The sequence below is a fragment of the Plectropomus leopardus genome, chromosome 5 (genome assembly GCF_026936395.1).
Source record: "Plectropomus leopardus strain MGB_pleo_1.0 chromosome 5, ASM2693639v1, whole genome shotgun sequence".
NCBI lineage: Eukaryota > Metazoa > Chordata > Actinopteri > Perciformes > Serranidae > Plectropomus > Plectropomus leopardus.
Window position 1 is genome coordinate 495,854 of NC_142180.1, and position 10,862 is coordinate 506,715.

At 40.5% G+C, this 10,862-nt stretch overlaps 1 pseudogene; it reads right to left on the reverse strand.

Moving 5' to 3' along the window:
* Positions 1-2,020: 2,020 nt before the first annotated feature.
* On the reverse strand, positions 2,021-2,139 carry LOC121941432 (5S ribosomal RNA; annotated as a pseudogene).
* Positions 2,140-10,862: the final 8,723 nt, after the last annotated feature.

Consider the following 10,862-nt stretch of genomic DNA (forward strand, 5'->3'; position numbering starts at 1 on the left):
AGGTGGTTGCCTAGGGCGCCATCTGCTGGAGGGGCGCCGCCATGTCACCAGTCCCCCTTGGCCTCAAGGGAAAATAATAATAAAATAATAATTTTCAATGCCCACTGGTGCCCTCACTTGGTGTTTTCTGTCTAGAAAAATATATATATATTAACATTACAAATAAATAAAAAGTAACATGTTCCTAAATTATGTGTCAGCACGTGATGTGTCGTTATTGGGTGCGGAGGTGCGGGTTAGTGTTTGGGCACCTCGGGCACCAAATTGGGTAGAGCCGGCCCTGACGACACCATTATTTATTATTGTTCAACCTCACTCACTCAGGCTTTTGAGTTTTTACAAGCTGCTTTTAATGTCATCCAGCCTCGTTTATATGATCTAAAATTGGTTTTAAACACAGATGAAACCAAGCTCATGGTTTTCTCTCATTCAAAGGTGCTACCACAGAACATATTATGACATCTAGTATTAAGGTTTTATCCTAGCTCAGGAGCGTTCATTCAAAGCACATATAAATAATCTGGTCACTAAACTCCGGGTGAAGCTTGGGTTCTTTTTCAGAAATAGAACCCGCTTCTCTTGCAAGGTCAGAGAAAAACTAGTGACAGCGACCTTCTTGTCCATTCTTGACTATGGGGATGTGCTTTATTTAAGTACGTCATCCAAATGTCTTCAGTCCTTGGACACTGTTTTTCATTCAGCACTGATATTTGTCAATGGATGCAGTCGTCTCACCCGCCCTCTCTGAGTGTACGCGCACATTGCAATCGCAGACACGCACATTGGCTCACCCTAATTTATAAGGCTCTTTTAGGCTTCTCCCTTAGTTGTGTGCTTTATTGCAGAAAACAAGCAGTTGCTATGCCTTGCATTCTTGTGCTACTCTTCTTTTATCTGTTCCTCGGGTAACAATAAAATTAACAATTAACAATAAAAAGTAACAAGAATTCGGTAGAAGAGTTTTCAGCTTTGCTGCCCCCTTTGTGTGGAACACTCTACAGATTAAATTGAAACTCTCTGAACCTATTCCACTTGGAGCTTTCCTTTCTATCCTGAGGGACAGACAGTGTGAGACCATTGAAGAGTGCCTGTGTTTTAACTCTTAATTTTTTTTAAATTTGCTGTTTTGTTTTAGCTCCCTGTTTTAGCACTTCCTACTGAAAACAGAGTTGCATCTACAACCAAAACTGTATGTATTAATCTAATCTATTAAGCTGACCTCTTGGCCAGGTCACCCTTGTGAAAGAGATCCTGATCTCAGTGGGTTTTTATCTGGTTAAATAAAGGTTATATTATTATAACTGGGCCTTAAGGCATACCGCTGCCTGCTGATATATGTATTTCCATATTTATAAGCACATATTCCACTCATTTATGAAGTTAAACAATTTTCTGCACAGCTGACATACCGTCCTGTAAATGTTTCAAAATAAAATACATTGTATCAGCAACTGATGACATTCTGTCCACAGAGACACAGTCAGACAGCTTTTGTTTTGAAAGGGAAGCAAGGAAGTTGAGGTAAAACAAACATCTTTGTATTTCCTCATCTCTGTGACAGAGAGAGACTTTAAACTATGGTGTAAGGTGGTTTAGAGGCAACAAACATGATCGTCACACGATAAAAAAACCACTGAGCCACTGTTTCTCTAGATGTGCTGCAGCTGACATGCAGTTCAGACGCGCCTGACAAGCGCTCAGGCGAGCAGTGTGCAAGCTCAAACTTGATATACGAGCACTGAAACAAAACACAACATGCCCGGCGCTGCTCACACTCTCACTACGTGCGTTGTGTAAAACGGTGCGACAAATCGATGTATTCACATAATCGATAAACTTCTGTTCTAATCTCATACCGATTTCACTGATTGCCTCGTTCCATCAGTTAGTCTAACATGATCACTCATGTAAAACTGTTAGTGTTTCACACGTTGGTGGTTTCAACTGAACAGGATTTGGCCAAAACAACTGCATAACATAAGCAGCAGCACCCTCTGCTGGTGAAAAGTGAGAACTAAAGAGCTTACAGCACCGGGGATTCCCAGACTGTTTCCCATCCAAGTACTGATGCAGCCCGACCCAGCTTAGCTTCCAAGATCTGACGAGATCGGGGGTTTTCAGGGTGGTATGGCCGTAAGTGACAAAAGTGACACACATGCTATTTATAGATGTTTAATACAACCGATTTCCAAATTGTGAGCTCACTGGACAAAGTTTGTTATATATATTTCAAATTGTAAACAAATACTAGAAAATAGCATCATAAGGCTAAATCCAACAAATGCATGTTATGCTTAAGTGTAGCCTGGCAAGGCTTGTTTTAAACATTTAAATGTTTCCGATGCCTTGTAGCCAAACTACGCGGTCAAAGTCTGCATTGGTCTAAAGTCCTAAAGCTCTGGGACACATTCCAGGTTTCAAACGGTTAAATAATAAATTTTTTTGTACATTCATTTTAATATTTTGCTAATAAAAGCTGCTTCACAGCAAAGTTACATATGTTATATGTGAATTTTACATTTATTCATTCATTCATCTCTGAATGCATGGCTTACATTTTTATTTTATTTATTTACTTTTTAAAGTTTTGAATTTACTACTGTCAATCAGCATTCTTTGATTGACTGATTTTTTTCTGGTCTAAAGTCCTAATGGTCTGGGACACACTGCCTACGAATATCAGAGAAGCCACCTCGCTATCTCTTATCTCTTCTCTTTCAGCCTTTAACTAGCTCTGACTGAACTGCTTTGCATTTTGCTTTGCACTTAACGCATTGCTGCACCTCTTTAAAAAGTTATATTTTCCTTAATTTCAAACATTTCTACACAATTTTTATCTTTACTTATTATCAATATTATCTCAGTGGGTTTGATTTTCCATCTTAAATTATGCATGCTGTGCATTCCACTTTTAATCTTTATTTTTATCTTACTTTTACTGGTATTATCAAATAGTTTTCATCCATGTGGCGATGCATTCTATGTATTGTATTCCGATGTTATTTTTACTTGCAGGTTTTATTAAGTCTTTTTGTCATCTCAGTCTTTTCAAGTGAAGCACTTGCTGCATGTATTTTTTCTTTTCGTAAAGCACATTGGGCTGCATTTGTCATATGAAAGGTGCTTTACATATAAAGTTTTTTATTAGTATAATAATTATTAAAGTGACATGCCTGACGATGATGTTGAAACATGTTTGCTAATTTTGCATTCTGTGGCACTAACTCACATCAGCTCAAAGGGAGTTATAAAAGATAAGTGTCCCAAAAAAATTATGATTTTTTTTTAGCACTTTTTCCAGGTCAAGTTTTTCTTTTCTTGTTTTTTATTTTCTTTTATTTTCCAGTTTGGAACTGTAAATTCTGTGTTCACGAAAACTGGCTATTGTGACTGGAAACACGCAGCAGAGAGAGGATAGTGCAAGCATGCAGAATGTAAAGAACACATGGAAAGTGTGGCAAAGTGGCGAGAGAGAGTGAAGAGGGCTGATTCAGGACAGGAGATTTCCACCCTTGTGAATGAAGGCCAACTAGCCAGAAATCGGTACTACATCAGGGCTGTTATCGACATGTTACAGTTCCTGGCCATAAACCGATTGCCTCTCAGAGGGAGTGTGGAAGCATTTAATTCTCAAATGATGCAAACTGTGGACTTTTTATGTCATTCAGTGAGAAAAGACCCAGAGCTTGAGAAGATACTGCAAACAATCCCACAAAATGCTAGATATACATCACATGACATACAAAATGAACTACTTAAGATAATGAGTGATATTATAACTGAAGAAATTGTACATGAAGTCAGTGATTCATGATTTACCATTAAAGTTGATGGCACCCACGACCCCGAAGGCTGTGAAAACATCATGATCCACTTTGTAGCAGAAGATTTGGAAGTTAAGGAGCATTTGCTAACTATTGCTACCGCAGATGTGGGAGATGCCAAAACTCTTGCAAACACTATAATCACAGAGCTGCACAAAGTTGGTAGTACATCTAAAATTCTAAGTCAGGTGTATGACGGAGCATCTGTCATGTCCGGGAAGCATGGGGGGTGGGGTTCAGAAGATACTGCAGGACACACTCGCCAGAGGGATACCCTACGTCCATTGTTTTAATCATCAATCAAATCAATCATAGGGGGTGTGATATTGTGATTGGTGTTGGTTGCACAACTGATTTTCATGTGCATATGAAGTGAAATTTGTGCTTGTCCCGGTAATAATAGACCATATAGATTAAGTACAGTATGTATGCATATATGTATGTGCAGATCTGTGGGAAAATCCACACTGCCCCCCCATGATCATCACATGCCCCCCTTATAATATGGTTCTGGAGCCAGGGCTGGTTCACCCACTGAACTCATTTTAGGCTGTAGTGGCGGAAAAGTTCAGCTAACAAAAGGGGTGTGTTTCCAATCCAGCTTTAAGTGCATTCATGTAAATAGCCGGGGTCCAGTTAGTTTATATCTTTATCTAGATTTTTTTTAAAAATATTTTCCTCACTTAAAGGTGTGTAAGGTAGTTCCACATCTGAGTCAATGCTAAATGTTTTATGGATAGTCGAAGCATGTAAATTGTACACAGCAATGCCAGACACAGATGTCATCGGGGGATGATAGTTTAGACAATAACTGTGTCATTTAATTAAGACTTTACAGTATTCTTATACTGTAAAGTCTTAATTAAATGACTCTTTCCTGTCCCTGCACCACTTGTTTTAAAAACATGAAATGGAGTGTGATTTTTAACAGAAATCTTGTCTTAACACCACTGTCTGATAATAATTATAATAATAAAAAAAAAACATCTGCATTTCAAACAGAGACAGAGTTAATTTCAAACCTTTGTTTCTAGACTCTGTGCTACTTGTTTTCTCCAACTGTGCAATTTGTTAATGACTACCTGCAAGATCATGAATACCTTTCCTCATCTACCTTTTCATTTTCTCTACGCTCTTGTTCAAATTGTAGACGCTCTAACTCCTGGTCTGGACACAGGTCACACCATGCATCTTCACACTTTTTTCAACTATCTAGCACCGCTGCATTAACCTCAAACAAACTTCTTCTCTTATTAATTTAACCAACTGCCTCGTTCCATCAGTCAATCTAACATGACCACTCATGTAAAACTTTGTTTTACAAGTTGGTCGTTTCAGCTGAACGTCAATGTGATTTGGCAAAACAACTAAAGAAAAACACGCATATCACATAACTGCAGGTTGTGTTCACGATTTTGTAACAATAAAACCTAAATTAGTCCTTAGTTTAAAGCTATTCTTTGACTGTTCACTTTTTGACAAAACACAATACTCTGATACAAATGTTGAAAATTGCATCATCTGGCCTGTTTTTATCTTCTGTGGTCAGACTCTGTGAGTTTGTCTATAGGCACAAACTGAACCTTCTGTGAACATACCTTTAAAGGCATATTTGTTCTTCTATATACAGCCTCTTGAGCTCAAACATCTCTGTTACGCAAATAAACACTCCCTATTTTTTTCAGTACATCCTTGGCATCCACATTTCCTAGTTTAGATACTTATCTATGTGTATTCCCTAACAATAATCCAATTTCCCTCTCTGCTTTAGAAATGTAAGAAATAATATCCACGATACACACGTGCATTAACCACATACTGGATGTCCATATGTACATAAATTCATACTTCATCCACCTGTCTCTTTAATACATTATGTGTATTTCTTTTCATACATTCTTACGCCACCTCAAAGGTTGCTTGATCTGACCCTAAACTCCTAAACAATTTCTCCACACTAACATAACTATATTTCTAATTTAACAGAGATAAGTTCAAAGTACTATCAAAATACTCATCTAACGGTGCGTACCCACCAAACGCGATTAAAAATGATCGCGCCTCAAGATTACATACAAAGTCAATGCAAAGACGCGATTTGGCGGCGCGTTGGACGTTGAAATTGCTGGCGTTGCGTTGAAATTGCGTCGCGTCAACGCCTCGCGTCCAACGCTCGAGTTGAAATAATTGAACTTTTGCGGCGTCGTCGCGTGAAGACGCGCCGCGACAGCCTATCAGCGTTGAGATCGTCATCGACGTGCTGACGTATGGACGTCCTGGTGTTCCCTCGCAAAATGTAATCAAACCGCCGGAAACAATGGAGGAGCAGCTTATCGTCGCCGTCACCGCTCACCCAGAGCTGTACGACAATTCCTGTCCCTTGTTGCAGGAGACGGTGGAACTCGCCGAGCTCACGCCGCCTCCGTAGGGTAGCATGCACCCAGAACCGACGTCGGCGCCTAGCCCGCAGACGACGCTGGGAACTTCTCCAGAGCAGGTGCGGTGCAGCGATCATCAATGAGAGAATGAAATGGCGGAAGAAATGTTGTTGTTTGGGCGGGCTCAACGCGCGGCGCGATTTCGTCGCGCGTCGAGTCCCATTTTGGGGTTTTTGTACGAGCGTCAAAACTGGAGCGTCCGGCGCGACGCGATTTCATTTGAGGCGCGATGAAATAATTTTTATCGCGTTTGGTGGGTACGCACGGTAACACTTCCTGACCGATATCGACCGGCATCAAACACGTGTCCTGAAACATGCAGTGCTGTTGTCTATCATGTAACAACTCATCTTCAGCTGTATCTGTAGATGTTTTCTTACTTTGTGCATTTGAGCCAGTCACATTTTCTACATCATCATCCTGTTCTCTACAAAAGTCATTCAGCCAGGCGCCATTAAATTCTACATCTTTATAATGCACATTTATATTTTTTAAACAATGCAGCGCATGTCTTATGTGCACAGTATCACCAAACTGATACTCATAATGACCTTTATATGTCAACTTACGCTTTAATTTCACACACAAAAGGGACCCTTCCATTTCTGACGGTGGAAGCAAATTACTAGTTTGTACAATATTTGCTGAAACATGTTTCCTGTCCACATTTGGGCAATACCAACATCTTCATGAACGGTATATGCAAAGCTATCAAATGCTGTCTAAGCTATTTAGACAATCTAATTGTGGTGGAATGGGATGTACTGCCAGATTGTTCACTGCACATTCAGGTGGCATTTACTCTTTATTTGACAATGACAGGTGCAACAGATCCACCACTGTCCTCATATCCAGCTACTCACACTGCACCTCACAGTCATCACTCCATCTGTGTAAATCATTTGATGTGATACATTTATCTGCTATTAAAGCTATGTCTTTATGCTTATTATAATCCTCTTTCTTACAATGCAACACCTGATATTTAAACTACAGCCTATTGCAGATGTAACACACACATTCCAGTCCATTTTCTACTTTAGCTAAAAACTGTTCTATAACCAAATCAAATCAGATCTTTCATTTGTTGCATCCTCAGTTTGTTAGCTAATAAAACTTCTTATCTTCAGGATTTCCATGATACTTCCTTTAACTCCTTTCCTTGACTTTCTGCCTGTGCTACACATCTCCCTGACATTTTGGTCCCACACTTTCTTAACTCTCTGCCTATGTGAGACATTTTTCAGATATTTTCATTTGGACGTTTCCTTTTCAAATACTTTGAAGAAAAATAATCACTCATTGAACTGCAGATACTTGCAGCACTCTGTGTCTGTACTTTTGAAATCCTTCTCCTCATGTACTACTGTGTCCCTGACATCTACTTTTACTACTGCTGCGACTTGTAGTAGAGGTACTACCACAACTACTTCAACGACTACTGTTTTTACTACAACTGCTGCTACTATTGTAACCACTACTGGTAGTACAACAAAAACTTAATCTAGTCCTGCTACTCCTTTTGCGATTACTACTTCTACCTCACCTTCTAAACCACTGTTTTAGGTTATATTGTGGTTCAGCAAGGCTATCGCCATAAAACAGGAAGTTGTGTTTAAAGGGCTAATGATGCTTAAAAACTCATGAGACATGGCACACACATCAATACTCCTATGATGTGTTATTTGATATGATTCTTTTTGCTGGGATGTGCCAAAATGTGCTCTGTAGCGCCACCTACTAATTTTCAGTGAAGCAGCCCCCGTGAACCGTTTAACCTAGGGCGAAAATTGGAAAACATGTAAAAGCCCAAGACCTACAAAAAAGCCTCTTGGAGCCATGCCCTAAACCCAACAAAAAGTCCACCAATTTTAATTTTATTTAAAATTTTTGGCAATTTTTTTCCATTTCTGCTAGAGCCTGACTGATTTTTCAATGTACCTATATTATCACCTGATATAAGCTGTATACAGACAAAATGGAGCAAATCAGCCTCGGCTCATATTTTTACCCATATGCGCTGATAGGAAAACCCTGTTCACAGACCATATAATGCAGGAAATGATGCTGGGGTCTTTTAGAAATAGTTGTATTACACTGTTTGTCCAACAGATAGAGCCCTTACTCCATTTGACCCTTCTCTCTGCACTGTGAGAGCAGCAGATGAGAGCAACTACAGCCTCCTTCAGTCACACAGGCTGTGTGCTTCTTTGTTTCACACCTCTGGCACAGAGTGAGACGGAGTCAGAGAGAGACAGAGTCAGAGCGCGCTCCTACTCCATCGTTATACTACTCTCAGCACTCAAGGACATAGTGACAGAGAGCGTTGCAGAATAGTGGACGGTGGTGCAGTCAGTCAGAGTGTTTTTACGATAAGCAACATTGAAATACATACTGTTATGTTAAAAAACAATGGCCTCTTCTTTCTGCAAACCAACAAGATGTTCTAAGGTTCCAGGGTACAGGAGGAGTGGACTACCAACCAGCTGACTTAATTGTATGTAGCAATTTTCCGGACACTCTTTGCAGCGTTATATTTAAGCAACAATGAAAGACACATTTAGATTTAGATTATCAGGAAATAGGAGAAATATACTGACATTTTTTCTCATGTTTGTTGCTGTGATGTGACCCACAACAGCATTGTAAGTGACAGATCACAATGCACACACACGCAACACACACACACACACACATACACACACACTTGCTAAAGTGACTTAGGTCATCTCCAGCCTTAGCACTACAGGGAGGAAGTACTAATTCACTGCTGCGCGCAGTGTTGCACTTTTTCAGAGAGACACAGCTGCATCAGTCAGCGAGTTTCCAGCGAGTAGCCCCAACGTGCGCAGAGGTGCGAGGGCCTGTTCATCACTGCTTGCAGTTTTAATTATTAATATTATTATTATTATTTTTCTCTCAAATGAATTGCCATTTTGAGGACTTAACATATTCAAAAAGTCATGAAACTTTGCAGACTTATCAGGTCTGGTGAAAAATTTGATATTTTAATGGTCTCATGCGTGGGTGGGAGAAAATGTATCAGTTGCGCCCCCTACTGATTTTCAACGAAGCAGCCCCCGCAGCACGTTTTACCTAGAGCTGTGAAACTATGGTGGCCTATGCAACACCCCAGTACCTACAAAAAAGTCTCTTGGGGCCATACCGTAAAACCAACAGGAAGTCAGTCATTTTGATTTGAAGTTGTAATTTTGGTGTATTTTTGGCCATTTTCAGGGGTCATAATCTTGAGAACTTGTCCAAGAGCTTTAATCAGATTGACTTCAAATGTTATGGCTACCTTCATAAGACCTTTGACAGCAAAAGTTGTTCAAATCATGAATTTTCATCACTATGATCTGTATGAGGCATCTAATTTGCATGTTCTGCCTTGAACCAGGAAGTAAATGTCAAAGTGGGATAGTATAATCATCAGCAAATGTTACTCATGTACTCAGCCCTGTGTGATTTTATGATTTATTTTACTATTTATTATATTGAGTTTGGTTATGTATTTTGTGGTGTGATATGGTCTGCTGTGTCTTATTGCATGATTTATGGTGGTTACTGCATGATTTTTATTACTGCATGTTTGGGACATTTTTTTTTAACCTGAGTTAATGAGAAACAGCTGCTTGCAATTGGACACCACACCCCTCGCATCCAGGATTGGACGGTGCGCAACAGCTCTGTGCTTTTAAGCGACTGACACAGGAAGAGAGGGCGGGGGAAAACAACACAGGAAGAGCGGGGGAAACGGAGGAGGCACAAACAGAGGAGGCACAAACGGAGGACGCACGTGAGCCACAGGAGGAAGACAGGGAGACGGACGGAGCAGTGCGGCGAGAGGACGGCGCCCTGGCAAATTGGTTCAACGCCTACTAATGAGCTAAGTAAAGGAAAGCGACCACGTCTTCCTGCCAGAAAGTTTGTGCTGTTGCTATCCCTGTGGCCTTGAGCTAGACCACACCTGAGACCCCTCCTTTCTTTCCCCACAGCCGCTCCTCGGGGAAGAGGGACAGCGAGACGCCGGAGCGAGACGCAGCGTGTGAGACGCTGGAGCGAGACGCAGCGTGTGACGCCGGAGCGAGAGGCAGTGGGCGAGACACCGGAGTGATCGTAGGCCAGAGTAGCTGAATGGGACAGGAGCCAACCAGCCATACTCGTGCCCCTGAATCATCCTAAAACTGCAGTAGGACAGTGCCTCTTTCTCCAGTGTGACTCCTCCTGTTTATTGAACTGATTTTTCTCTTTGTTTTCCTTACTTTCATTTTTTTAAAGGGACAGCTCCCACTGAGTTTTATTTCTTTTAATTGTTTTATAGGTCTCATATTGTTGTTCGTTAAGAAATAAATGTTTTAGAACTTACCTTTGCCCCCCTAGTTTTTTTTTAACAGTGGAAACACTTTTTAAAGTGCTGGTATTAAATATAGATAGATATTGAAGAACCTTCACACACCTTTGTGTGACATAAACAGGAAGTGGTATGTATGTAACCGGTGGACTCTAGTTTTGTCTGTGTTGTGATGGAAAAAGCCCAAACCATGGATATCTTAGAAGGCAGTCTCTGTTTATTTTTGACAGCAAGAGGTAAAAACTA